This window comes from Pagrus major, chromosome 15, assembly GCF_040436345.1.
Source record: "Pagrus major chromosome 15, Pma_NU_1.0".
NCBI lineage: Eukaryota > Metazoa > Chordata > Actinopteri > Spariformes > Sparidae > Pagrus > Pagrus major.
In genome coordinates, this window is record NC_133229.1 from 4,679,097 (window position 1) to 4,685,793 (window position 6,697).

Sequence of the window (6,697 nt, forward strand, 5' to 3'; positions counted from 1 at the left end):
CACAAATATTTTCCATTCATTAAGAATTGACATTTTTATTTGCCAACATTTGCAGATAAATCTAATTGCCGCTGTCCACACCCCGCTCTCAACACAATGGGCCTTCTTCTCACAACACAACAGCTCCTTGTCTTTAAACAAATGAACACTAATACATCTTAATGGAGTTGAAATTACAACCCCATGTTGCCCGAGGGCAATTTCTGACAGGGATTCTTCTTGTTTTTCTCGATCGTGTGGAACATCTGGAGTTTCCCATAATGCGCTTTTTATTGGTCCTCTGGCTCTTTCTCCATTTCTCACCTGATTGGCTGTGTTTCATACGGTGTACCTCAAGAGGAATGCCGTCACTGTTGTGTATCCAAAGAAGAGATTAGCTCTACAGCTCTCAAAACACTCCTGATTTTCTCACACAGGACAAAAAGCCGTCACAATTGTATTGTCTCCTTTGCTTTGAAGTAGGACTCTGAGCCCTGACGGACGTATAATATCATTTACAGTCAAAATCAGGGGTGGTCTCTCCTGGTGTTAACAGCTCACCCTGCTTTGTGTCCCAGTGATTCCAAAAGAGCGGATTTTTCTCAGGCTGTTGAACGTTCACTGAATGGTTTAATTGCAAGCAGACTCAAAGAGATGGATATTTGAATCATGCAGAGTAAAATATAGCTCCATCTGGATTTGATAAGCTCATAAATGAATGCCATCTGATGCTGATTTTACACTTTACACTTCAAACAATTACATTAATTCCAGCACCAACGCCAAGGCACCTACTTTACTATGACTGTGGGGTGAAAAGGCACTAATCAAAGAGTAGACACGTGGTTAGAAAATATGCAGTTTCATGTTTTGGGAATACTTCATAGCTCTTCATAACATGATATGTTTGCAAAGAATATAGAATAAATCATCCTCTTTAGAAGTGAAAACCATTGGGCTTGATCACAGGGATGGATACTCATCCTGAGAAAAAAGGGATTGAATCGTTTCCACTTTTTTGCACCAAAACAGTTTTTAGCCAATGTTTGGAGACAACAAAAACATTTGCCATTTGATCTTCTGCAATCCCCGACTCAATAACATTTACACACCAATAGCTTTGATCACAAGAGTTCAAGAAATATGTGTCAAAACAGGTCGCAGAGGAAGCATGAATCTATAATTATATAGATGGTATAATTATGAATCAAGCACATATACAATTCACGGTATAATTATGAACCTCTGCAGTCATAAGCCACTAATGGGAACTGGGAGTGAGGAGTTATTCAACACGCAGACAGCGAATTACTGTGTAGGCTTTGTTAATTGGTTATGCCCCCAGTTTAGAACGGGAGCGTGATAAGGCTGGCAGATTTATGGAGCAGTAGCACACGTACACAACACTCAGAGGCAAATTTTTTTGGTATCTTTCAACTGTGTTTACGAGAATAGGTATGAGAAAAATGTGACAGAAGGATTGACCACATAGCACTTAGAAGTTGGCTCATGTTAGAGAAATGACACCGGTAGTCGTGATGTTTATGTGATACTGAGACTTTCACACATGATAAGATGAAAAAAGCAGCCATGCAAAAACAGCCAAACGATTAGCTTTGTGGTAGTAAGGGAAAAAAAAAGAAAAAGAGCATTTGGATCACCAAAGCAGCTTGGTTTTGTATGGAAACAACTGTGGCTGGATGTTTGGTTCTCATGGAAGCCACATGACAGGGAGGTCATAAGAGAGACAGCAGGCCCGGCACTGTGTGCGATCCCACCACACTCATTCCACACCGCACTTTTTGATGTTTCCCCCCACAACTTTTATCATTTCTCCTTGAGAGACCCCTACTCTCACTGTCAGGAAAGCAGACGCACACACACACACACACACACACACACCCTGCTCCATCAGAGCAGAAGCTTGGCTACTGCCACCCATTTCCAGCTTCACAAAGCTATTTTAACAAGCAGAGAAATCATTTGGCGGACACTTTCCTGGATCATAAAACACCAAATGATGGCTTTGGGATCCTGTGCTTTTATTGATCTGTGCTCGCCGATCAAATGTATACTTCCTGGGCCAGGCCTGGTCCGCTTGGAAGAGAGGAAATGGGGGTGGGAGGGGAGGGTTGGGTGGGTGTAGGATGAGGGGGTGCTCATGTAAGGCTGAAATGTGATCCGGAGCCTGTGTCGCATTAGCCTTAACGGCAGTGTGGCAGACGCACTGGCACCACAGGGCGGAGAAGACGGGTGGTGGAGGAGGAGGAGGAGGAAGAAGAAGGAGGCAAATTGCCGGACACCCTGACGCAGGAAAAGTATGTGGAGCTGAGGCAGAAGGAAGGAATGTCATCATCCCAACTAGAAGGTTTTCTGGCACCTCCTCACCCCCAAAAAAGAGACAACAGAGAGGGAGAATGATGCTTATCCCTCGATCTAAGTCACCTTTGTACCCGCAGCACACACATCATCACACATCCCCTGTCAGCCTGTCATCCCACAGGGTCACGGTCAAACTGGCGCTCCCTCTCTCTGTGTGTCATGTTGTCTCTCTCCTGCTCTGTAATTTCCTTTTTTTCTCCTCTCCTCTTTCCCCGAAAGAATGTGTCTCCTGTCGCTCCACCAGTCAGTGTCAAGTGGCTAAACAGCTCATTTTTGGTGTCTGACTCAGTTACGGAGTCCCAGAGGTGCCTGAAGGATTCCAAGAATTCCATCTTTTGCACCCACGACTGTGACGCCACCTGAGGGAATGCCATGTAGATCAAACCAGACACTTCCTGGATTCACTTCCAGCAGCAGCATGAATCCCTGTTTCATACACACTTAAGATCCGAGTGAAAAACAAATTAAGTGCATATGAAGCATGAGCGGAATATTGTGCAAAACACTCATGCTGTGCACATGCATGACAGAGTGATGATGACAGAGGGGATGAAGGAGCAAGGGAGAGGAGAGACAGAGCCAGAGTGAGAAGAGTGGAGGGGGTAATGACTAGGTCTGCTCAGGACAGAGGAGGCGACAGAAGGGGGAAGCGTCTCCGATCGTCTCCTCGTGGCTCCTCTTTGGCGTCTGTGATCCTCGGACCCTTCACGCAATCTCCCTTATTACAAGGCTTCCCCTCTCCACACGGGCACCACTACAAAATGGAGCAATTACATTTAATTAGGCTGCAGAGGGTAGCTAGCCTGCCCCATCCCAAAACCTCAGAGAAGCGCAGACTTCAGGTAACACAACGGTCGGGGAGAACTTCAAAGAGATGCAAAATTACAGCGCCATTAGTGGAGCCACCACAGAACTGCTTGTGAAGCCAGGGAATCATTTGACCCGGAGAGGTAGATTCAAAGGAGTTAAAACTGAAAAGCAGAGCAGAGGAGACAAAAACATCTCAACATCCAAAGATTAAGGGGCAGACTGAGACCTTCTCTAAACATTGTTTGTGTTGTACGGGAGACTTGAAAAATTAAGGAGTCTTACAATGCCTATTAGTTATCCCGTACCCCTCCAGCCACAATGGGGATGCACTTTTGAGCCATGTCAAACATTTTGTTTTTTTTGTTAAAAAAAAAAACAAACATATTTTTTGTTCCAAAACAAACAGGGATTAAGTGTCCTAATAAGCCATTCATGCTGTCCTGGAAAGATGATATGCGAGGCAATCCCACTTTATCTGCCTGCTGTTTGTAGCACTGGATCTTGGCTCACAGAGGGCATGATGGCCCTAAAAATTTTATTGATGCTGACTCACTAGGCCTCCAACCAGGGTGGAAAATTCTGACTTAAGTGCTGTTAGATCTGCTTCAGAGACAGAAGGACTCTTGTTTTAAATGCACAACATCCACACAGGTGAGCTAACAAACACATTTTTCCTGTTGGTTGTAATGTGATTAAGGAGATTGAGTCAAGTGGTGATTCAGGGCTTTTTGCAGTGACACACACACACACACACACACGAGGAAAAACCTGCATAAATGAGTGGAGAAACAACAAATACAAATGCTTCCAGACGGCTGCACAAAGGGTCTCTGTTAGACGTCTGTTACCTTCTTATTTTTTTTAAATTATTTTATTTACTATTTTATTATTTTATTTACGCAGCTGCCATAGCCTGGACATGTAGTTATAATTTTGATTAGGTGCCCCTTAAGGCACAACCATTGGTCCAGTTTTATACAGTGCTCTCCACTGCCACCTTCAAAACATCAGAGAATATCAGTTTATACTTTATGTCATTGAATTAAAGAAAACTGCATTACAGTAGGAGCTAGAGTGTGCAACACTTTTTTTCACTTTCTAGTCTGCTGTCAGTGATCAGCATCTCATTAAAACCCTTGGTGGGCTCTACCTTTCTACGATAGTACCGCATTCATTCTCTCTGTTGCTTATTGTTATGTAACAAAATACAAAACTACATGTTTTAATAGTGTCCAACTAACTCAATTAAAGGATAGGTTCAACCAAAAATGAAAATTCAGTCATTATGGACACTTCATGTGACTGAAGTTTGAGTCCACAAAACTTTTCTGGAGTTTCACAGCAAAACAACGTTGCAGCATTCTCCTGAACAACTGGAGTAGATGGGGACTTGTTTTAAGACGTAAAAAATAAACAACAGAAGCAAAAACAATAAATGGTCCTCGTCCGACATATTCCAAGTCACTGGAAGCACAGAGATCCCAAATTGATTTGAAAAGACATTATTTACACCCTTTTTAAGCTAAAACTAAAAGCCTTAGTGCACACCATGCATGGGTGTAAACGTTGAGGGTGTAAATTTTCGATCTTTCTGGGACTTGGATTTTGCTGGATAAGCTCTATGGAGCCAATTTCTGTTTTTTTTCAATTTTTTTCATCATCTACTTTGCTTAGCAGAATTCTTTTGGTGTGAAACTCCAGAAATATTTCGAGGAATACAAAACTTCACCTGACTTTCCATCAGCACGGGGGTGAGCAGACAATGCCTGAATTATTTAGCCTTTAGGCCTTTCTAACTCATCCACTTGTACTTAGACACAACCCACACAGGTTCTACTGGTGAATTAGTTATAAGGACCATACTTCAGAGTTAGAAAAATTAAATTTAGAGTTATTTGGACACTTTTACAACTTGTAGTTTTGTGTTTTGTCACAGAAGAGTAGACCATATTCATGAAGTGTTATTAATGGAAAAAGGTGACTTTTTGTGGCACTAACAACTTTCAAAGCCCATACTGAGCAAAGCAAATAAAGATCATAATTAATGTTCAACTTCCTTCCTCATCATCAGTATCAATAATGAAAGGTTTCCTATATTGTTTTAGACTAGAGATTGTAGTTGGTACTTATCTGTGGGAAAATCGTGTGAGAAAAAAAACGGTAATAACTTTTACTGTAGCATAACGTATGCTTAATACGCATTGCTTCTTAATCCTACATTCCATGCCGTACTATTCTCCATGAAATGTTGTTTTGAATTTTTCCTTCTTTTTTAGCAATTAAGATGCTAACAAAACCCTTAGTTAATGGCCTGGTAGTTCATGCAGAATAGGGCAAAGTAAGTGATTTATGACGACTAATATAGAGCCAGTGTGCTATTATATCCATGCTCATAAGCAACTAGTTCATGGTTTATTTGTGTATCCTAATATAAAGTGTTACCAGTGTATTTTTTGAAAGAGCGTCCATCCAGTAGAGTTCAGAGACTTGCAGGATGTCTGCCAAGGAGCTTTGAAGTTGTTCTCGCGGTTCATGGCGGCTTCACCAAAACACCTAATGTTGGCGTTCCCTTAATTTGTAACTAATTTGTACATTATTCCATGAGCACATCACAAAAGCAGATTTCTCCCCATTTTCTTGGCTGCTCCTCTTCTCTGATTTTCTGCCATTAGAACATTATTTCGAGTGTCTTTTGTAGTTAACTGCGACTCCATAAAGAAAGGGCAGGTCTTTTTTTCCTCCCCACCACAAATTAGTCTCATGCTGCGTCATGATTTACTGTCTCCGTTATAGTAATCACAACCAGATCTGTGCTCACCGTAGACTGCTGGAAACTTTGACAGACAGCCAGGCATACTGTTGTCGCCTGTGTCACCAGCGCTCTGGGTATGAAAGAAACGTTAGACATGTTTTACTGACTGGGGCTGACGGTGACCACAATGTACCACTGGATTTAATATGTTGTTTTTATCATGTGGTCAATGAGAATTAGTGATTATAGTAACATTCCTTATAAAATACAGCACAGAAATAATCATAAAATAAGTAAATGGATACTTTAACTGAAAGACTTATGGAAAACACTGAGGTATGTAACAAGCACGCTGGAACATTTAAATTAATGGGGCAGGGGATGCTGAGGAGCACTTTGTACGACAAACTGCTCCCTAATAAGCCCGATAAGATAAGCAAAAATATTCTGATTTGATCTCATAGGAAAAATACAGTAAGCAGCACATTTTCAGCAGTTTAATGAGAGCTAAACATTTCAAAGAGCTATTTATATCAACACAAGAACACATGAATTAAACTGTCCAGCAGGATTTCTACATCTAAATATAAAAAGTGACGTCCTTGTTCTTGCAGGAGTTGCTTGTGTGTGATTTTGTGTAGTTTTGTTGAAGAAATTTTAATCAATTTATTGATTGTTTTTTTTTTTTTTTGAGTCTCTTCGTTTTCATGACTGAATAAACTGAATAAACAAACTGACCTTAAAGGACAACTCAAACTCAATACTGACTGTTTT